This window comes from Eretmochelys imbricata, chromosome 7 (genome assembly GCF_965152235.1).
Source record: "Eretmochelys imbricata isolate rEreImb1 chromosome 7, rEreImb1.hap1, whole genome shotgun sequence".
NCBI classification, from domain to species: Eukaryota; Metazoa; Chordata; order Testudines; family Cheloniidae; genus Eretmochelys; species Eretmochelys imbricata.
In genome coordinates this window covers 54,472,560-54,496,087 of record NC_135578.1, presented here as the reverse complement: position 1 = coordinate 54,496,087, position 23,528 = coordinate 54,472,560, and the positions used below count along the sequence as shown (strand labels likewise).

General features: G+C 45.4%; 1 protein-coding gene across 3 annotated transcripts in view; it reads left to right on the top strand.

Annotated features, from left to right (window-relative positions):
- The first annotated feature begins 1,567 nt into the window (after positions 1-1,567).
- The window catches only part of NDST2 (N-deacetylase and N-sulfotransferase 2), a 230,452-nt gene continuing 208,491 nt past the window's right edge, over positions 1,568-23,528 (top strand). For all 3 annotated transcript variants that reach the window (XM_077822088.1, XM_077822087.1, XM_077822086.1), the window contains exon 1: positions 1,568-1,706. The gene's annotated coding sequence lies outside the window, so the exon portion shown is untranslated. The remainder of the gene's footprint in view (positions 1,707-23,528) is intronic.

The following is a 23,528-nucleotide window of genomic DNA, read 5'->3' as shown; positions in this document are numbered from 1 at the left end:
ATGTGATTTAGAAAACTTACTTTTGTGGTCAGTCTCTGATGCCAAAGGGTAACTTAGAAAACCACAGCAAGCAGTTTCTATTCAGAATCAGGCTGTAACTCCAGTGCACTGTGTCTCTTAGAGGTTTGCAGAAATGTAACTTCATCAATGGTGCCCATTTCCCTAATACAAATGAGTCCTGAGCTGGGGACTTGACTTGAAGCCATCACAAGGCTCATGTAGCCCCAATAACAACAGTTTGCCATTTATTTTAAAGGATACACGCTACATCTATTTATCTTTTGCAGGGAAGGGGTGTGTGTGTGATTAAATTTGATTAACATGACATTTATTTCCATTGGGCTTAATGAAAACTAGGAACTGAATGTGTGAAAAGAGGGGAAAAGTTGGAGCAGATAGAAAGGGGTTTAACATCTAGCCAGAGCCCATGCAGAACCCCAAATTTAGTGGGCATTAAATAGATCATAGCTATGTTAAGTTAGAAACACCAATGCAAAGCTACTACGATGAATAAACTACATTACATCTAACTAACCATAGTGTGCCAATTAATCATAGTTATGAGCTTGTATGTTGTATCCCTATCCTCTGTTTAGATTATAAAGCCTTGTCTGACTGCTACCATTGTACTGTTTTAAACATCTGGGTATAGTTCGACAGTCCACACCCTGCTTGGATGGAATTATACAAAGGTGCTGAAATGCTTATTCCTTAGGGTGACCAGATGTCCCAATTTTATAGGGACAGTCCCGATTTTGGGGTCTTTTTCTTATATAGACTTCTATTCCCCCCCCATCCCAATTTTTCACACGTGCAGTCTGGTCACCCTATTATTCCTATCTGGGAAAGGGAATAAACTCTGCCCCTATACCCACTTTTATAGTGGTATGGCCATGCCCATACAAAAGGTTGTACTGGTATAACTGTTTCTGTAAAATAAAATCACATCCCCAACAAAAACAAAACTTGTCTGGGACCAGGCCTAAGGGCTTGTCTTCAGTGGGAAATTGACCAGAACAGCTCCCCTGTGGGCACTCTTATTATGGAATAAGGGGGCCTTTTTCTGATTTAAGGTAAGCCATTTTGGAAGAGAATTAAACTCAGTTGCAAACAGCATCCATTCCGGAATAATTTCAAGGGTGGGGAATTATTAAAGGACTGTAGCTATTTTGCAGTAACTTGCCGGTGCAGACAACCCCAGAGCCCTGGGGGCAGGGCTTGTCTCTTCTGTGTTTGTACAGCGCCCCAACTCCCCCTGGAGCAGTTACCCTAATGTCACCATGGGCAGCCCCTTGCCTGGAAGGGGGGCGGGGAATGGTCCAGCCTGTGCCCCCCTTGCCTGGGTATCACTCTGGCCTGGTGCCCCCCTCCCCGGGCAACTCGGGGATGTCGATCCGCCCACGGGGCTGTCGCGACAGGAAGGGAGCGGGCGGGTCTGGCTTGTCCCTCTCTCCCCACCCCGCCGCAGGGCCTGGCGGGCTCGGCGGCGGCGGCGGCCCAGCTGGCGGGGGCGGGACCTTGGCGGCCGCCTCCCCTCCGCTCCCTCCCTCCAGCGGAAGATGGCGACGGAGCGGCGCGGTGGCAGCGGCTCCCCCAGCGGCCGGAGCGGGACCCAGCGGCCGGGAGCCCGCGGCCCGCGGCCGGCGTGAGGGGGAGGCGGGAGCCAGCGCGGGCACCCGCCGGAGGGGCCCCGGCGCCAGGTGGAGGTGAGGCGGGGCAGGGAGTGAGCGGACCGGGGCTCTCCCACCGGCGCTGGGCTCCGGCCGGGCCCGCGGCCACCGCGTCCCCCCGCAGCTGCTCACGGGGCCGCCCGCGCTGGGCGCCTGGTGTGGCGGCGTGGCCCAGCAGTGCCTGGGGCTGGCGCCTGGTGCCCGGGAATCTCAGCAGCCCCCGCCCCGGTGGGTGGGACAGAAACCCTGGGCAGCCGGGTGTGACCCGGGCCAAGCGCTCCCAGCGGAGCCGCGTGGACAGCCTGCCATGGGCGGGCACCTGGGGCTGCCCTTGGGAAAATCCACCCCCCCCCCATTTCACCCCTGCTAGTGCCCTTTGCCGGCACACGGCCCCGTCCCCGCTGCCCCGAGCCCTGCCTGCAGAGGCATTCCCCAGCCGGGCCCACATCTCAGATGCGCTGGTCTAGCTACCTTGCTCAGGGCTGTGAAAAAATGTGCACCTCCTTGGGTCGACTCAGGCTGTGGCTACACGAGAGAGCTTACAGCAGCGCAGCTGCACCTATGCAACTGTGCTGCTGTACGCTGTCTCGTAGCCCCTCTAAGCCCACGGGAGAGAGATCTACCATTGTCTTAATGAACCCACCCCCCAAGCTGTGGCAGCTATGTCAGGAGACGCTCTTCTGCCAACATGGCACTGTCCACACGATTGCTTGGGTCAGTGTAACTTATGTCACCCAGGGGGGTAGCTCATTCACACCCCTGAGGGATACTAAGTGGCAGTGTAGACATAGCCCTAGCATCTGCTGTAGATGCAGCTAGGTCTTCCATCAACCTGGCCTTTCAGGTGGGAGGATTACCTATCGACAACAGCCCTTCCATCGACACAGCATGCGGCTAAACTATGGCACTACAGAGGCAGAGCTGTAGCGACTACTGTAGACATACCCTAAGATGCCTATCACTGTATATTTGTGCACTTTTGAACTACCTGTACAGGGTGACAGGGTTGTCCAAGTGGCTGATAATGGGGGAATATAGTGGGGTGCATTCCTGTGTGCCCGAACCCCATCCACCTCTCCAGGTTGGTTACTGAGTTGTGGCTTCCTTCCCCAGTGAAGCTGGGGCAACTTGGAGGTACTGTGCCTCCTTTGGTTCTTATGAAGCAGCAGAGGAGATTAGGATGCACCTGCTTTGGAGAAACAGACCACAGAGAGGAAATCCAGAAGCAAAGAGCATTCTGGAGCCTGTAAGTTCCCCTGGACTCCCTTCAGCCACTGAACAGAATAGCCCCGTGTACCCTTTATCTAAGGATTTTAAAGCTCCCAATGCCTTCCTTGATCAAGGTTTGTTTTGTTTTCATTCTACTGATGGAAAAATTCAGGCACAGAGAGGTTAACTGACTTCCCCAAGGTCAGGCAGTCTGGAACAGCAGCACATCTGACTCCCAGTCCAGTGCTTTAACCACAAGAATATCTGTCCTACCCACTTCTTCTGAACTCTTCCTGTCCTATCCCATTCTCCATCAGAGCCCTGGTTTTTACTGGAGTTTCACTTGGAGACCAGATTCTTATTCACTTATTTCTCAAAGCTGTTGAGTGCTGCTTAGATCATGTTCCACCCCAAAGGTGGCTGCATCTCCATGGGCTTATTTACATTACACGCTTTTATTGTGTTTGAACATGATTCTGAATAATTGAGTTAGATGGCATAATGGTGACCATGAGTAGAGCGGTCAGCATAAACTAGGACAAGTCACGTTCAGCATTGTGTCAGACTGTGGTGATTAAACCCCATGTTATGACAACAAACATATTTTGGTCTGGTCTGTATTGGCTGTAGTCATGTTCAGCACTGTGTAATCTAACTCAGTTGTTTCATGATCACGATGCAACACAATAAAATGAAGTAGCATAGACAAGGTCGGTGGTGCGAGAAGTCATTCCAGTATTTGCAAAAAGAAAAGGAGTACTTGTGGCACCTTGGAGACTAACAAATTTATGTAAGCATAAGCTTTCGTGAGCTACAGGTCACTTCATCGGATGTATGCATTCCCATATTTGTACATCTGGTTGAGTTGGTAAAGCACCTTAGGATCCTTTGTGACTAAAAGTGCTATGTACATTCAGAATTATCTCTTAACTGATTCTCTTGTATGTTGGCTACCTTCCTCTTTTCACTTTTCACCCCTTCACAAATTCCCTAAGCTTTTTAATCCACTCTTTTCCCACTCTTTCTTCTCCCCCTTCACTTTCTTCTTTTCACATAGTCCTTCACATTCACTCCTGCTCCTTTCATCCTTGTTTAATTTCCAATCATGGCTGCCCTCCATCTATCAGTCAGTACTGAAAAATCTCCATTTCAGTATTTTGTTTTGTTTTTGCAGGCTGCAAACACATCTTTTAAAACAGCTTTGTTTCTGTGTGTGGGATTTCAAAATAGCAGTATTAAAAATTTGAAAGAGAAGTGAATATAAACTTCAGTGTAAGTGCTGAAAAGTGGAGAACAGAAAATCTCTGTAGGTTGTGTTGAATTTTCTTTTCCTGTCATGTAAGTGAAAAGTTAATGTGCTTCAAGGCAGGTGTCAGGGGGTCATGTTCACCCGGCACTTCCCATATTGCTGAGGGAACTATTCTGGAATAACTAGTTCTGATTAACTCCATGTATGGACGCTTTTATTCTGGAATAAGGCACTTGTAATCCATTTGGTTTAAACTAATTCAGATAAGGCACTCTTATTCTGGAACAAGAGTGTCCACACAAGGAGTTAATCATGAATACTAATCTTTAAATTCACAGCCTACCTTAATTAATTTTCATGTGTAGACAAGCCCTAAAATTGCAGTGGGGGGGGGGGGGAAGGGGAAGAGTCCTGAGGCATTTCTAGTTGCAAAAAGGGGTTCCCAGTATAGAAAAGATTGAGAGTCACTGCTTTAATGTATTCATAGTATTTAGAAGCCTGTAGAACAGAAGATTGGGGAGAGAGTGCAGATGTGAATATATGTGCTAGAATATTTGCATGTTTTTCAGTAATGTCTAGCAGATGCAGTGATGCTATCAACAGTATAAACTCTTCTGAAGGCATATTTTACCAATGTCATCTAACCTTCAGACCCTGTGTCTTATCTGCGTTAGTGTTTACACCTCTGGTTTAGATGACACAGTGGTAAAGATGCCTGGGCCTAGTCTACACTAGCTGAAAATGGTAAAGAACTATCCAAGTGTCAACAAGGCATGTGTGCATTCTGGACCCGTGCACATCTCCGGAGCAGTGTTTGACAGGTTTTGATGCCTGTCTCCATCTTTCTGTGGTTTGGCTGGAAAATGCAGAAGAACTGCACAGATAAAATAATCTATTTCATTGTAATTGCTGGAGTTGTTTACACATGATCTCTCAAACATTTTCCTTTTTTTAAAGAATGCATCTCCATCCATGATGATAGCACAGGTCCAAATCCCTCAGCACTTGTAGCAAATATCTTTTAATTGGCCTCATTTAACACCCATAAGGGTGTACTTTATTTTGCTCTCCTCCGAATCCCCCTCCCCAAGTTGTAAGTAATTTATTGCAGGGTATGTTACAGACAGAAGAACAGCCGTCAGCAACCTTTCTGGTATGTCAGATTTCTAGCTTGACAGGCAGCTGCAGCAGTCTGTGGCTGCATGAGGCAATGATGATGCAGCCGCACAAGCAATTTGTGGTGCTGCTCAGGCTTGATGTATCTATTCTGTCCAGGATTCTTGTGCATCTGGAGGGGTTAATGGTCCTGGTGTTGGTTCTCTTTTCCTCCTAGCTTGCCTGTTGGCTTTCCTGAACTCCAGGGTATTTGAGTTCCATTTTTCCCTTTTTAGCTGTTTTTCTAAGGTCTATGCTTGCATGTAAATATCTCTAGGTTGCTCTTTTGTGTGAAGTTAGACTCTGAACAGAGCATAGAGCTATCAGATGTGTAATGCATATTTTTTAAAAGCCTGTCTAGCCCAGAAGTCTTTTTAAAACTTAAGTTTAATTTATTGTTTCTGAAAATAAGGGAAGCAGTTGCTTTGGTTAGAGTCAGACATAATGATGCAGGTGGGTGCAGTTGCAGGCTTTGCCAGACTTGTACCACTTCACTTCAGCCTTGACCTGTAAGAACATCCCCCACAGGTCTGCCAGTGCACCTCATTCCTGCCCTCTAGCTATCCTGTCTTCACAGCAGTATTTGCAGAGCTTGGCTTCTGGGCATTTTCTGCCTGGGAACTGTGCCATAGTTTCAGTATGGACCAATATCCAGAAAGGAAATGGTGGTGACCAAACTCATTCCATATGTGAGCTATTGAGGAACGCAACTGATATCTGTAGAGGTTAAAGGTGTATGGATCCTTTACCTCTGGAAGCTCCTCCCACACCACTCAGGGTTTGTCACCACTAATGTTTTGACCTTAAGTTAATTGATTGCCAATTAACTTGAGGTAATTCACCTTTGTAAAGGCTAGTCTGGACCCTTCCGGAAGGTTTGTTCCAGGCTGTAAATATTTGTGGTTTACCTGGGGTAAACACCACCAGATCTGCATTTTATTTATTTATTTGCACTGAAATAGGGCTTGTTTTCTTGTTTGTTTTTAAAGCCGCCCCAAAAGCTCTCCAAACAAGAAGAGATGCGGTTGCAGTCTATTTCTGTATGGACTCAACCTGCTTTTGTGTAGGCTGAATAGAGTGAATAGCCCAAAATAAACCAGACAGAGCATCTTCGCTCAGAACCTGCAACCATACTAATGACCCTGGGAAGATCCTTAGGAATATCTGTCTCTGCAGAGTGTGTAGCTGTATATAACTTAAATATGTTGCTCCTGCTGGGATTGTAGCACATTTAGTGTTGATGGTATTTCTAGCTGCTCTCAGGGTGAAATGTTAATTGTCTTAACTTAGCCTAAATGCTTGCAAACTGCTTCCCCATGGGGTGAATTTAATTCTCATTAAATATAAATACTGGAGTTAAACATTAAAACTAAACTTAATTTGATGCAAACTTTCATATTCCCCTGGAAAGTCATAGAAGATTATGATGACTATCACTTGTTCATCTGGTGGTGCCCAGTGCAGAATTGTTTCCTACAGTATATTATTAAATGCTCTAACCCTCATTAATACAGAGTTGCCGGATGGTGCCTCATGCACTTCTAGAAGTTGAGTTCAGCAACACTCAAACTCTGAAAACCAGGAAGTGTAGAGTAAGGTACAAGTCACCTGTAACAAAGTTTTTGGACATTTAATTTCTTTGTTTCTTAAAAATAATTTCTCAGCATCCCCATGTACCACAGTCCATCTGTCCACCTCCACTGCCTCTTGCTCCTTGACAGCGATCATCTTAGCCACAGAATACGCTGGCTGCCACTCCATAACCTCATCTCCTCTCTTTCTGCCTATCCAGCATAGCCCAGCTCTCCACAGAGGGATGGGTGTCAGAATGGGGCCTGCGGGTTAAGGGAGTTGGGGAAAGGATGCAGGAACAGCACAGCAACTAGCAAGGAGTCAGTGGGGACAAAATTTGAAGGGGGAGACAGATATGGAGGAACATGGATATGGGGGGGATGAGGACAGAGCTAAAGCCCCCCCAACACCCCACACTGTACAACTGGCCCCCTTCTTTTCAACTTCACTATTCCCTGCCTTTCCCCCCACGTTCTACCTCATTACTAACCCCCGCCCCAATTCTACCCTTCTGCTCAGACTCCCATCTCACTGCTCTGACACTGTCCCAGAGGAAAGCAGCTGTCAGGGTGTGTCATGAATAGTCTGTCTGTGAATTAGCTGGACCGCTTCTGATTTAAGGCCTTAAAGTTTAAGATAGGGGCTTTCAGTTGGCACTTGAAGCAAACAGAGTGCCCATGTGATGTGTCCTTGGCAATTTTTCCTGCCAAGGGGGCAGACTGTTCTGTTTGACACAAGATGGAGTTCGTGTTGCCTCCAGTTTTTAGCCACAGTGAGTTACAATAGTTCAAGCTCGGAGGGGATGAATATAATGACTCATTGTGTCTAGATAATCACTTGAGAGGGATGAGCGTAGTTTTCTGGTGAATTGGAGATGCAAGAAGGTGTTTTTCACCTCTCTTGATACCTGAGTCTCCAGGATTAGTGATGAATCCGATAAGACTTGAGACTCCTTACTTACTATCTTAATGGAGGGTGGATGCCTTCAGTGGAGGAGAGCTCATTGTCTTGGCTAACTCCTCAAAGTTTTGCCCCCTTCTCACTATCATTGCCCCAGTCAAGGTAACATTTGTTTTCTGTTCAGCTAGTGTTCGTCTAGGTGCTAATCTCTTTCAAGTATTTTGCCATCTTTGTTGCAGGATTGTCTGAGTCTACGGCAGATATTCAGAGCTGAATTTCATCAATGTATTGTTAGCAATGGAGTCTGAAGTGTTCTGTAATTTCTTCAAGAAGTAGGACAGGTAGTGTTTCTCCTTGCAGAGACCTCTCATATAAAGGTCCCTGGAAGATGAGAAATTAACTGCCATCACAGTTCTTTGAGTCCTTCTTGTCTTATTTTTCTTAGTTTTGAACTGGATCTCTTGGATTCAATGAGTGGTACTTTTAACTCAAGCTGTGTGCCCTTTTCTTTAGGCTGAGCCACACTTGCCTTCGTCGGAAACATAGGTCCTGCTGCTGTCTTCTGATTCCTATCATCTTACTACTGGTAGAATTCTGCGCCAAAAAAAAATAAAAATTCTGCGCACAATATTTTAAAATTCTAAATATTTTATTTGTCAAAATAACACAATGTAATCACATCAGTTTCAATTATTTTGGTAATTTATGTCAAAATACCTCTCAGCAAGTATGTCTGTAACAATGCAGAAAACAAAAAATGTTTCAGGAAAGGTTTTTTGACAAATAGATTCCTTATTAATACAGAACTTTGAGGACTAATTCATTTAAACTACAATACAGAACCGTATTTCCCACACCCCTCAGAAGTAGTGCAGAGGTTTGGGGGGTCAGGAGGAGCTGAGGGAGAGGCATTTTGATAAAATGCTTTTGAGGAAAAAACCTATCTAAAAATAGTGTTAAGGTACATTATAGCTCAGAGATATCTCATCACGGAATAGGGATTATAAATTCTAATTCTATAGTATGAGACAATATATTCATGTAATGTTTAAGAAAAGTTTTGTACACGAGTTCCAATAGTTCATGGATTAGGGACCCAATCTTATGGGGTTCCAGGGGCTTCTGGATAGATTATTTTGGTTAATCTTTCTATCTACCCAATGGGACTCAGTACTCAGTCTAGAAGATACCATCAGAGATGCTTAGTTTTGCAGTTCTCAAACTGTGGATTTGTGTATCCAGAGATAAGATGCTTGTTAACAGCAAAAATGTTTTAAAATAAATAAATAATATATAGAGGTGAGAAATAACAGACCTCAAACCTATTGTCCCTCTGCAAATCTGTGTACACAGAGTCAATCTGTTACCTCTCTCTAAAAGTGCAAAGTTTCAGAAGGTTCAATGAATAGAAGATTGGTGAGGGCAGAATAGATCTGGACAAGGAGAAGAAGTCTGGAGATAAATGTGAGAAGGGAGGGACAGGCAGTAGAAACACAAGTGAAACTGTTTGAGCAGCATATTCCAGAATGCACTTTTATGTAGAAATCCATGATTAAATCGAGTCTTCCTGACTAGTGATTTAAATCATTGTGATCTAAATCGTGATTTATATTGATTTAAATCGTGATTTAAATCAAATCCACCCTGGAGGGGAGGGATTGTTAGGGAGTTGGGGAGCCTCCCCCATGCAGATGCTGGCTGACCCCTAGCCTTTCCCATTCAGTCAGGCACATCTGCCCCATCCCTGTGTGTCCCTGCACCCCCACCCAGCCACCCTCTGCACTCCTCTTGTGTCCCTGTACCCCCACTCAGCTGCACCCCTCATCCCCTTGTGGCTCTGCACCCCGACTCCCACTCAGCCCCTGGCTCAGTCTGTCCCTCCTCCACCACTAGCCCTTCTGAACCCCAGTCTATGTGACTCTCCCAGCAGCCCCATGTGCCCTGCTCTGTCATATCCCGTGCCTCCTTACCTGGCCCTGCGGGCAGCGTGCTCTGAGGAATGCAGCCTCTCCTCCTCCCTATTGGCTGCTATGGCTGGTGAGCCTTTTATTTTGGTGCCACAGCAGCCCATGGTGGGCGAAACATGTAACTGCAGTGCCTCTCTGACAGAATTTTCTATGGAGAAAAAAAGTCTATGGCGGGGGGACATGAATTCTGCATCTGCACAGTGGCCCAGAATTCCCTCCAGGAGGACTGTCTACAGTCTCTCTTAGCCTGTGCTCTTCCCGTCTTCTTCTTGTGTAATTCCCCACCACCCTCATGAGAGATCTGCTCTTAAGCCAATATTCCCAGAATAAATACTACCCTGACTCCAGGGGATGATGAAAGCATGTGCCATTAGGATGCGTTAGTGTAAGTAGTTTGTTCTTGGTATCAGGGCTTTGGAGCTGTGCTCTGGCTCCGCTCCAGCTCCAGGCAAAAACCTGGAGCTCCGCTGCTCCAGCTCCAGCTCCGGGCTCCGCTCCAAAGCCCTGCTTGGTATCATCCCACAGTACTTGGAATGATGAGGCCTTGGCCTGAGACCATATAAGCTCAGAGCTTCCCACAGTAAAACTTGTCATGGTTCATGCAAAATATTGATTTTTGCCTCCCCCTCTCCCATCCCCAACCATTACTTTTAAAAGCAAATTTCCACCCCCCCCAATCCTATTTGATTTCTTGAAGCAGTTTTATTGGTTTCTGTATGCTGGGTTTAAGATTTTAAATCAAGGTTGTGTTTAAATATTGTTCTAATTACAGTTACTATTAAGTGTGACCTTTCTTGGGCTTGTTACTTTAATTGTCTTGCATCTATTACAGCTATTGTATAATTACCCTGTGCTTCTGTCAAGATGTCTTTATCACATCTCTGTACTGCTGAATGGAGATGGAGTAAATGGCCCCTTTGGCTGATGGCTAACATACTGCTTCTATTACAAAGGGCATGTCTACACTGCCCTGCAGTTTGACCTTTGGGGGCATGAATAGCAGTGTGTGCCAAAGTGTTACACTGTAACTTCCCCGTGTGGATGCTGTGGGCATGAACTTTTGAAGGTCCCTCATTTGCACTAATGTAGTATGTTGTAGTACACAATATAATCTGTTATGTAATGGCATGACATTTTCAATCATTGTCTTTATACATTCCAACATGGGTTTGTATGGCAGGTTGTTTTTTACCATGGCTGCACACTGAGCAGAGGTATCTACAGAGCTCTCCACGCTAATGCAGGTCTCGGTAGGGGACGAGAGCTGAGGCGGCATTGTTCTAAGTCAGCCATAAAAATGTTGGCATACTGTGGGGCCATGCAGGTACCCATAGCAGTGCCACTGATGTGAAGGTATAAGTCATCCCCAAATCTGAAATGGTTGTGGGTGAGGACAAAGTCACAAAGCTCAGCCACCAGGTGTGCCATGGCGTCATCAGGGATACTGTTCTTGACAGCTTGTAGTCCATCCTCATGTGGAATATTGGTGTAAAGAGCTTCTACATCCATGGTGTTTTCAGGAAGCTCACCAATGCATTGTAAAAAGAAAAGGAGTACTTGTGGCACCTTAGAGACTAACCAATTTATTTGAGCATGAGCTTTCGTGAGCTACAGCTCACTTCATCAGATGCATACCGTGGAAACTGCAGCAGACTTTATATATACACAGAGAATATGAAACAATACCTCCTCCCACCCCACTGTCCTGCTGGTAATAGCTTATCTAAAGTAATCATCAGGTTAGGCCATTTCCAGCACAAATCCAGGTTTTCTCACCCTCCACCCCCCCACACAAATTCACTCTCCTGCTGGTGATAGCCCATCCAAAGTGACAACTCTTTACACAATGTGCATGATAATGAAGTTAGGCCATTTCCTGCACAAATCCAGGTTCTCTCACTCCCTCACCCCCCTCCAAAAACCCACCCCCATACACACACAGACTCACTCTCCTGCTGGTAATAGCTCATCCAAACTGACCACTCTCCAAGTTTAAATCCAAGTTAAACCAGAACATCTGGGGGGGGGTGGGGGTAGGAAAAAACAAGAGGAAATAGGCTACCTTGTAGAATGTGGTTTTGGAGAGTTGCCTGGCAGCCTCCTGTTCGTTAAGGTGCCACCAGACTCCTTGTTGTTTTTGTAGTTACAGACTATCTACTGCTACCCCCTGATACTTGACATTTTTATAATGGTGGTTCTGCTGTTGGAGTTGCTCAGGCATGACATCTTTCTCCTGGGAAGGAAGAAGGGCTGGCTTTGCTGGCTGACTCTTTAACTTGCTGCATTGGGGCAGCTCCTAGCTATATTGTTATACTGGTAGCAAAATATCATGTAGCTTTCAAGATGTTGGCTAAGTCACTTGAAAATCTTGGCTTGTAGCACATCTGGGAGCAGGTTTCCTTGAGGTGGAGCAAAGGAATCTCCTTTCTCTTGTTCGCTGAGCTAGCCTATGCATCTTCATGGCACAGAAATTCTGTTGCTTCTCCTTGTACAGAAGCAGTGTGTGCAGAGCACAGCAATCTGCAGGCGGCTAAGTGATGCAAAGGACTCTCCTCTCTTAGCCAGTGTTTCATTATTCTCTTTGCCTGAGGCTTCACAGCTTTGTTTTTTTAGTTAAAATCTTTAAACAATGGGTTATCTATTTTCACAGACTTTGGAGGGTTTGAAATAGCTGTTACCCTCAGGCATTTGGCTCAAGATTACAGCAGTAAGTGCAATCATTAGAGGCCTCAACCTCTTCTGTAAACCAGGCTGTCATAAGGTTACCTTGGCGTCTAACTCCAGTGAAGTGTATCATCCTTTACTAATTCAAGGAAAAGGTAGCTCCTCCTGGCCCTTCACAGATTGTGTTAGGCTTCATTTGTGGGGTGGAGGTTAGGGGGAGGGTTCCCAACAAGTTGTTAATAATTTTGCTGTAGAGAGGAACCAACCAATGTCTGAAATCTTCTAGCTCCTGCTAAGCGGGGGACTCTGAGAGAGTGCATAGCACAATATTCCCCAGAATCTCACCCGGGCCTTTGGACCTCACCACAGTACAGTTAATAATTGGTATGAAGTGAGCTGTAGCTCACGAAAGCTTATGCTCAAATAAATTGGTTAGTCTCTAAGGTGCCACAAGTACTCCTTTTCTTTTTGCGAATTGGTATCTAGTTGCTCATTTATTGCAAAACCTTGTCTTAAAGGAGAGCTTTGCCCATATTCTACAGCACAGCAGTCTGAAATTTCCCATGGCTGTAACATTTTTAAATTGGAAGGTAACTTTTATTAATATTGACATTTCTGAGCTTTGTGCTAGCAGCTGCCATCTTCTGAAAAGTGACCTTAAAAGAGCTTGGGTCCAATATCAGAGATTGGGTGCAAACCAGTTGCCATCCTGCTGTGGTGTTTGGGATGGCAATCAGAATAAGAACACTTCTTGACTGTTTTGTTGAAATACCAAACAGTCAGGTTTTCCTTCTGATGCTGTGGGATCTAAACCAGGTTACACATATCAGTCATTCTGCTATCTGTGATGCTTCGCAGTAAGATGTCAGCTGTCAGTGGGAATCCAAAAGCCATTTCTAATAAAAAGCTACATTTTCAAATGCAATGCAATTTATTTGTGGTAAGAAGAGCTCATTTCATGTGGACTTTGTTGTGCACAACGGGACTTGCTTTTTTCTAGAGAGTAGTTTTATCTCAGGAACGTTCATTGAACAAAGTTGTATGATGTCCATGCTTCTGAGGTTCTGTGAAGCTTTCCATCTCTGACAGATTCTGTTGATTGGCAGCCAGTCAGCATGCTCTAGTCTCCCAACTTCTGACCTGTTCTTATCTTGCCATAAATGCCATGCTGCTCTCACAACAGTCAGAAATAGTCTGCTTTTCTGAAGTCCAGGGTCTGTATTCTGCTGCTCTCCTTTCTTCCTTGTGTTAGGATCCTGAACTCGACCATTTCATGGTCACTGCCTCCCAGGTTCCCATCCACTTTTGCTTCCCTTACTAATTCTTCCCAGTTTATGAGCAGCAGGTCAAGAAGAGCTCTGCCCCTAGTTGGTTCCTCCAGCACTTGCACCAGGGAATTGTCCCCTACATTTCCAAAAACTTCCTGGATTGTCTGTGTACCGCTGTATTGCTCTCCCAGCAGATATCAGGGTGATTGAAGTCTCCCATGAGAACCAGGGCCTGCGATCTAGTAACTTCCGTTAGTTGCCAGAAGAAAGCCTCGTCCACCTCATCCCCCTTTTCCGGTGGTCTATAATAGACTCCGACCGCGACATCACCCTTGTTGCTCACACTTCTAAACTTAATCTAGAGATTCTCAGGTTTTTCTGCAGTTTCATACTTGAGCTCTAAGCAGTCATACTGCTCTCTTACATACAGTGCAACTCCCCCACCTTTTTCTGCCCTGCCTGTCCTTCCTGAACAGTTTATATCCATCCATGACAGTACTCCAGTCATGTGAGTTATCCCACCAAGTCTCTGTTATTCCAATCACATCATAATTCCTTGACTGTGCCAGGACTTCCAGTTCTCCCTGCTTGTTTCCCAGGCTTCGTGCATTTGTATATAAGCACTTGAGGTAACCTGCTGATCGCCCCTCTTTCTCAGTATGAGGCAGGAGCCCTCCCCTCTCACGCGCTCCTGCTCGTGTCTCCTCCCGGTATCCCACTTCCCCACTTACCTCAGGGCTTTGGTCTCCTTCCCCCGGTGAATCTAGTTTAAAGCCCTCCTCACTAGGTTAGCCAGCCTGCTTGCGAAGATGCTCTTCCCTCTCTTCGTTAGGTGGAGCCCGTCTCTGCCTAGCACTCCTTCTTGGAACACCATCTCATGGTCAAAGAATCCAAAGCCTTCTCTCCGACACCACCTGCGTAGCCATTCGTTGACTTCCACGATTCAACAGTCTCTACCGAAGCCTATTCCTTCCACGGGGAGGATGGACGAGAATACCACTTGCACCTCAATCTCCTTTATCCTTCTTCCCAGAGCCACGTAGTCCGCAGTGATCCGCTCAAGGTCATTCTTGGCAGTATTATTGGTGCCCACGTGAAGAAGTAGGAAGGGGTAGTGATCCGAGGGCTTGATGAGTCTCGGCAGTCTCTTCGTCACATCGCGAATCTTAGCTCCTGGCAAGCAGCAGACTTCTCGGTTTTCCTGGTCGGGGCTGCAGATAGATGACTCAGTCCCCCTGAGAAGAGAGTCCCCGATGAGAAAACGGAGACATGAAGAGGGTTGGTAACAGACCTATAATCACACAACAAATGTGAGCTCTGGAGAATCTTGATTCCAAGACTCGCTCTTATTCCACTAGAGGACACTGCCTAATTACTTTACTGGGGAGATGATGTCTCCTTAAATTAGCATAACTTCATTTTGCTTCATTTTGCATTCTGTAGCTCCCAGGAAAAGTACTGACAAGTCTTAGACAACTTTGCACATACAGTTGGGGTATCTGATTTTGGAAGTATCTGCACAGATATCTGTGTTACATGGATGATCAAAACACAGAAAAACAAAATGAAGTGATCTTCTTAAACCTGCTTTTTAATCCTTCCATCTCTATACATACCCATTCAAGTTCCATAAGAAAGAGAGCACACTGTAGGTTAAACACTTTTCATATCAGCTAATATTTGTGGGTTAGACTACTGGAAGCTGTGAATTAAGCGGGCATTTTTGATGGGTTGATTTTCCTCATTGGCTTTGCAGCATGGAACAAGCAATTTAAACTCTGGCCCTCAAGCACTAAATCTTGTAACAAGAAAGGACAATCCCCTTTTCAGTTTGCTATGGGTTTTTTGTGCTGCCTTTTTTCCTTTTCTTTTGGGGAGTAAGTGATTTCTGCCCTGAATTACTTTCTGCATCTAGCCTTCTGTTCCTCACGTTTGTGGTAACAGCAGTGGGGTACACTCAGAGTATTGGCCCAAAGGATCCAGACAGCTGAGCTTTGCTAGAATACAGTGAGCGCAAACATATACTGAGATGGTTTAAAATTAAAGAAAATGAGAAGAGTAAAAATGTTCTGTGACATTTGTAGCAAGACAGCTTCATTTATGGCTTGACTAACCCAAGTCAATAATTTCTTCTCTCCTTTTGCAGCCTACCCTAGTGCAAATCAGCAATTTTCTTTTTCTCTCTCAAACCAGCCTTTCCTTTCCTCTCCTTCCCCTTCCAGTAGCTGCCTGTGGCACTGCATCTTTTTCATACCTGTCTCAGTCCATAAAACTAGTTAAATGGAAAAGGGGGAGGGAGGAAACTGTTGCAGAAACTGGAAAAAACCCTGAAGAGAGTCCCACTGATTTAAAAAAAATAAAAAGTATGAGACATCACTTTAGTCACCCTGGTTTGCTTAAACTAGGAGAAACTCTGCATTTTAAAAACGTGTTGGGTAAAATGAAACGAAGGGCACGGCTACACTGGAAACTTCAAAGCGCAGTTGTGGGAGCGCTCCTGTGGCAGCGCTTTGAAGTGCGAGTGTGGTCACACCCGATGCATCTGAAGAAGTGAGGTTTTTACCCACGGAAGCTTATGCTCGAAGAAATCTGTTAGTCTTTAAGGTGCCACCGGACTCCTTGTTGTTTTTGTGGATACAGACTTAACACGGCTACCTCCTGATACTAATTCACTTTATCGCTCAGCCCCATATTTTGTTTTTAAACAATTCACCACTGTTTTTCAAACATGCTTTACAGAAAAGGCAGTGTGTAGAATGGAGGAGCCATCAGCTCCATCCTGAAAGGCTTTGTCATGTTTGCTGCTATGAACACAACTTTGTCATTCAGACTGCCATCCACACGGCGGCAGTGTGCCCATAGCAGGGCTCGACCTGGCTAATGCTTTTGGATCGATGCCCCACCAGCACATTTTTTGTCACGGTGTGAGAGTTCAGGATGCCTGAAAACTTTCTCCAACTGATCCGGAAACTTTATGAAGGCTGCACCACCACCATCTGCTCCATGGAAGGAGAGACGCCTGAAATTCCTATCCATAGTGGTGTGACGCAAGGTTGTCCCTTCAGCCCCATTGTTTTCAAGTTAGCCCTGGAGCCGCTCATACGAGCCGTCTCCAGCGAGCTACGCGGTTTCGATCTCTACGGCAATAGTGTGAATATCCTGGCCTATGCAGACGATCTGGTCCTGACTGCAGACAACCCTGAGTGTCTCCAACAAATGCTCGACATCACCAGCCAGGCTGCCAACTGGCTGGGACTCCGCTTCAATGTTAGGAAGATGAATCCCTGCATGTCGATGGTAGTAGAAGGGACTTGGTCAAGTGACATCTTTTCAGATCCAGGGTGAACCGATGATATTGCTTGAGGACGGGCAAGCATACCAGCATCTCAGCATGCCCACGGGTTTCCACATCCAGCAGACACCTGAGGATACTATTGCGGAGATCCTATGAGATGTGGCCAGGATCCACTCCTTCCTGCTGGCACCATGGCAGAAGATCAATGCCTTTAACACGTTCCTGATCCCCCATATCTCATTCGTCCTGAGGGAATCTGCCATGGCAAAGGTACCTCTGAACGAGGCAGACAGCACCATCAGAAAGCTAGTAAAGAAGTGGATGTTTCTTCCCTGGAGAGCCAGCAGTTAACTGGTGTACATCTTGCACAGGCAGGGCAGTGCCAGCGTTCCTCGCATGGGTGATCTTTGTGATGTTGCAGTAATCACTCACACATTCTGATGTGCCTGGACACCACGGTGAGGAACAGTGCAGAAAGTGCCATGCGGGATGTCACCAAGAAACGAATCTCCAGGACCCCCTCCAACCAAGATGTCGCCACCTACCTGAGCGGCTTGCTGGGAGGTGAATTTGGAAGAGACGAGGGAGACTTCGCTTTGCTCTGGACTTGTGCCCACAACACTACACGACGAATGGAGAAGTGTATCAGCTGCCGCTGGATGTGGTGCGAGGAATGCCAGGAGCTGGGAGTCCTGGTGCCACAGGTGAAGAACGTGGACCACACAGTCCTCACTCCAAAAGCTAGAACCATGCTGGAGAGGACCCTGAAGGATGTCATCCGCTGCCAGTATGTGCGAAACCTGAAACGGAAGCTGGACCAAGGTAAGGCGTTCGAGGTGACGTGCAAGTGGGACGCCAGCAACTACTTTCTCCCTGAGGGAAGCTTCACCTGATTTGCTGACTGGAGGTTCATCCACAGGGCCCGGTTCAACTGTGTTCTGCTGAATGGAACTATTCGCCACAGGAATCGAGACAAGCTATGTAGGATGTACGGCTATGCCAACGAGACGCTACCCCACGTCCTGTGTAGCTGCAAGCCCCATTCCAGAGCCTGATAGCTGTGAGACAACGCCATCCAAGATCGCCTGGTCAGAGCCATCCGACCACCCGTAGGGAAGGTCGCCGTGAACTCCACCATTCCTGGAAATGACAGCCAACTGCAACTGGACATAGTCATCACCAGTGAGGACCGGAAGAAGATCATCATGATGGACGCCACGGTGACATTCAAGAACAGGACCCTGGCCCTCTGCGATGCCCAAGCTTGAAAGGTGGAGACCCTCTGGCCGACACCCTGAGAGCTAGGAGTTACCAGGTTCAGACAGACACGCTGATCGTCGGAGCCCTGGGTGCATGGGACCCCAGTAACGAACCAGTGTTGAGAGAATGCGGAATTGGTCAGTGCTACGCTCGGCTGATGCAGCAACTCATGGTGTTGGACGCCATCAGATGGTCGAGGGACATCTACATAGGACACATCACAGGACATTGGCAATAGCAGGAGGGATGAGCTGGAGTCCCAATGAGAAGCGCAGTGGGGAAAGTAACTGAAATACTTTCCTCATGGATTGTGTTTTCCAAATGGACAATCTACCCTAAATGGTCAATTACTGAGGGACAATCTACACTCATTCCTATATTTGCTTTCTACAACCAACTCTCTGTATAACTTTTCATGAGTGATGTAGCTGAGTATTCGGAGTCTAATATCTAAACTGTATTGTTAAATTTATTTGCCTTAATTTGGGTTATTGCTGATTATGCACTATATGTATCTTATGACTTTTTAAAACAAACTTTGTATTGTGGATAATCTAAGCACACACTTTTCTTAAACTGTGTACTATATAAATTTTTTAACATTAGCTTTAATAACATTTTAAAATCTACAGACCAGATTTATTCTCTGGTGTTGCCTTGTTTGCAAGGTAGCAGGAGGTTACTTTCTCAAAACTTGTTCCCAGAGTTGTATAGATTAATACAAAATATTTGCTTAGCTCCAAGAAGCTTCTCAGACAGGTGAGGCAACATGGCCCTTGCCCCCAAAGGGAAAGGCAGGGAGAAGTATGGGTTGCAACAAAGAACAGTGTGACTGACTGGCAAAGTCTGCTGTGGAGCTTTCCAGTTTCATGATATTTCTCTGGATTTTTTTTCTTTTAACCTTACTACTTCATTTTAGCTTCTTCTGCAGAAAGAAGTATGTTACCTAGTTTGTTAGCTGATGGGAGGGAGTAGGGTTTGTGCAGGTCTTTGGAATGAAGGCCAATTTAAAGAGAAACTTCAAGGGGGAAAGGGTGGAAGTGTGGTGGGCTGGTTAAGAGATGGGCTGCAGACCTCAGGGGTTATGTCGCAGAAGGCACAGAGGTGTGAGTGAGGGTGAGTGGATTATTTTGCATTTGTCTTTCCTGAATTTCATCTTGTTGAATTCAGAGCAGTTCTCCAATTTGTCAGGGTTGTTTCGAATTCTAATCCTGTCCCTCAACGTGCTTGGTGTCATCTGAAGATTTTGTAAGCATACAGGCAAGTCCTCGACTTTATGATGTTAAGTTCAAGTTTCTGAGAGGGGAAAATGTGGGGAGTAGAATGAGAAATCAAAGTGTACAAGTGCTCTTTGAATGTCTTTACAAGGAAGTAAAGGAGATGTTGATTTGTAGTTGAACTTTTCACTTTGTTGCCCAGCGCTGACTTCTGCTGTTTTGAAGCCCTGGATAGCTCCTCCATGCCAGGAGTTGATTTTTAGGATCAAATGGAAAAATAACATTTGCCTGAGGCTTCTCTGTAAAATGTTCTGTCTTTAATCTTGTCTGCATAATGTGTGCTGGTGGGAGGTGTCTTTTGAGCCTGGAATTCCCTCCTTGGTTCTGTAACTGACAGGTGGTGATTATTGTTTATTTACTAGAACTATTCATTGCCAAATATAAACATGTTTGTGCTGATTGGGTCACAAACTGCTCTCCAGAGTTAATCTGGATGCTCAGTGGGGAAAAAAATGGAGGATAGAGAGAGACAATATCCTACACTTAGGTCTTTGTCCCAATTTCCAACGTATGGTCATACAGTAACTTAAATTTTTAGTTGGACTTGCTAAAATGATGGTGCAACGTTACCCAGGGTGCAATCTGGACTGTTGAACAGCCTTGTTCCCTCAGTTCTCCAGCCTGGGGTGCCTTTTACGCTGCTTTGCTGTGAGAGCAACCATTCCTCATCTGTTCACACATAGCCCCCAGCATATAAATTACTCCCTGCTGTACTGTATGAGTGTTATGGCCAGCCACTCTTGAATTACACTGCAGAGCAACACCAGCAAATTCCCAGTCTCAGACTTTCCTCCATAAATGTGCATCTTGTATGGCTCAATCCTCTCCTGAAGAACACAAGCTCATATAAAATCCATCATTTTATTAATAGAAATGATATGCACAAATCCTGTTATCTCAAATGGAGTTTCCCAAACACTTCAATCCAAGTATACAAGTTTATTAACGACAGAAAGATAGATTTTAAGTAATTACAAGTAATAAGCATAAAACTTAGAATTCGGTTACAAAGAAATAAAAGATAAAATGCAACTAACACCTAACTTAACAAGCGAAGTGAATTCAAAGCAAAAGTCTCTCTCACCACGTCTTAGCAGTCTTACTGGCCAAATTTCTTTCAAACAGGGTGCCTCCCTCAGTCCAAAGCTGTTACTGTGCCCCTCAGGGGTTGTGACAGCCATAGGTAGAGAGAAAGGGAGGAATAACTTGGGGTGTCTCTTCCCCATTTTTATACTTCTCTTTGAGAATCATCTTCAGGTTGGGTTCAGGAGATAAAGTCTGTGGGGATGGTAGCCTCCAGTTGTTTGTTTGCCAATATGTAAATTTCTTACATCCTTTTTCCTGCCAAAGAATGGCCACTTAACCAGGCGATAGTCCATTTGGTTTCGTTGACACTTGGCTGAGTGTCAGTTTGCCTTTTGTCTCTGACAACCTGGTTTGGGCTGCTTCCCCAGATTTGGAATATGCCTTCGTAACATAATACAGTAGAATCTTATAACTTTTACAGTGATGTCAGGACAATAATGATCAGTAAATCGCGAGTTTGCAAATGATACTGTCACGGAGTCACTGGGCGATGCTCTCGAACTACTGCATACGAAGCCAGTCAGGACTCTGGGGGAGCATGCCTGCTCTCTGTGAACATACTGTCTCCAGGGCAAGAAGCTTACACAGCTTTGGCCTTCCTGGGCCTGACCTCAGAGCATTCAGCATCCCCTTTTCACATCATGCACTTCCAACAGCGAGTCCACACAGGTGGGGCTCCTGGGGAAGCCAGAGGGCTCTGCACCGCAACTCCGCAGTCAGATGTGACTCTCAGCCAGCCCGTAAAACAGAAGGTTTATTAGATGACAGGAACACTGTTTAAAACAGAGCTTGTAGGTACAGAGAACAGGACCCCTAAGTCAGGTCAGTCATGGGGATGGTTAGGGAGCCCAGAACCCAGTTCTGGGCCTCCCTCCATTTTGCCAGTCATCTCTAAACTGAAACTCTCCATCCCCTCCTTTGGCCTTTGTCTCTTTCCGGGGCCAGGAGGCCACCTAACCTCTTTGTTCTCCAACACCTTCTGTTGGCACCTTTGCAGAGGAGGGGCCCAGGCTATCAGTTGCCAGGAGACAGGGTGTCGGCCATTCTCTGTGCAGACACCATCACACTGGCCCTCTAGGGATCTGGAACAATCACAAACCCTTATCCCACCACCTAGATACTTAAGAAATACATAGGGGAAACTGAGGCACCCACACAGTAGTCAGAGAGAACATTAAGAACAGTCCCACTTCGTCACAGATACCTTACACGGCATAGTTTGCACAAAATGTATCATAGTCTTGTAAAAGGGGTGGACATAATGATACAGACTGTCACAGATAGATACTTCTTAAATAGCTTCTCTGCAAAGGAGACATTGAAGACTTCTGACATCAGGTGGTGATGTAAGTTAAGAATAGATATGTTATTGGCAGAGGGGGGACCGTAAATGAAATTGGAAGGTATTAAATTCAAAACTCATAAAAGGAAATATGTTTCACACAACACATAGTCTGTAGAATTCATTGACACGGTATAACATTGAGGCCAAGACATTGACAGGCTTAAAAAAGGGATTATACATCTATATAGAATGCAAGAATATTCAGTGTTCTATAAATACTTAGACAAACAAAACCACAACAACAAAGACCCCAAGAATTTTGGAAAGGGCCTAGCCCCACCAAGGGTGTAAGCCAGCTTCTAATTGTTGGGGATTAAGAGAAAAATCTTTCCTGTGGGCTATGATCCCATAAATGCCTATTGTAGAATGTTGTGAACCTCCTTCTGAAGCAAATGATATTGGGCTGGGAAAGTGACAGGATACTGAACTAGGTGGGTCACTGGCCTCATCCAGTATGGCAAATCCTATTGTGTTTCTAAAATAAAGAGGAATTTCTGTCTGTCAAGATGAGATCTACTATAGAAACCCCCCGTATTGGATTCATCATCTTTTGACTTAAAATTTTAGCTATACAATTTTTAGTAATTCTGAGGAAGTTTTAGTACTGGCAACATGAGATCTCCAACATATGTCACTGAGATTGAAGTCTCTTCCCCCCCACCCCCCTCAATACATTGGGTGTTTAAGTATCCAGTCATCCTGTTCTCTAATGTGATTTGGTGGTCTGTAGCACACACCAGCTAATACCCCATTTTGTGCTGTACCTGTTAGGATACTTATCTGTAGGCATTCAAGATCACTTTTTTCCAAATTGCCAGTGACTTGGAAATAAGTAGTAATGTTTTTGAAATGGCCTGCTGCTATCTCTCCCCTTTTGCCCACTTGATCCTTACTTAAATGGATGTAACCATTAATTTTAACATTCATATCATGCAAATCCTCTGTTCAGGTTTCGGTAATGTAAGATAGTGTGAATTTATGCTCATAAATAAGCAATCCCAGTTCCTCTTGTTTATTATCCTGGGTTCTAGCATTGGTGTATAGGCAATTAAAGAATTTCTTCTCTTCACGTCCTTTGGTGTCTTGATTAATTTTTCTCTCAGCATCTTGAGTTGTGCTAAATAAGTGCTCATTTGTTTCCTGTTTTCACCCTCCCATTTTGTTTAATGCACTCCTGACCAGTCTAGCCACCCTGTCCCCTAGCAGATGGATTCCCTTTCTGCTGAGATGGAGGCCTACCAAACTGTGCAGCCCCCTGACCTCACACAGGGTGGACCAGTGTTCCACAAAACCCTCCACCTTCCACCACGAACCTAGCCAGCAGTTCACTTCCAAAGTCCTTCTGTCTTCCTTTACTTATGAGACGGGAAGGATATCCAAGAAGATTACTTGGACATTCTTCACTTTCAGCATCCTTCCAGGTTCCCTGAAGCACCTAGGCTCTATTAGCTATCTCACGGTGCAGTATTGAGGAAAGCCATGGATTGTCTTGTAGGTATTTTTAAATGCTTCAATAAACTTGATTGAGTCTTAATGTGTGGTTATGGCAAAACTGGCACACATTGAATTTTCATTCAGTTTATCTTCCATTTAAACAGAAGTCAAATTTAT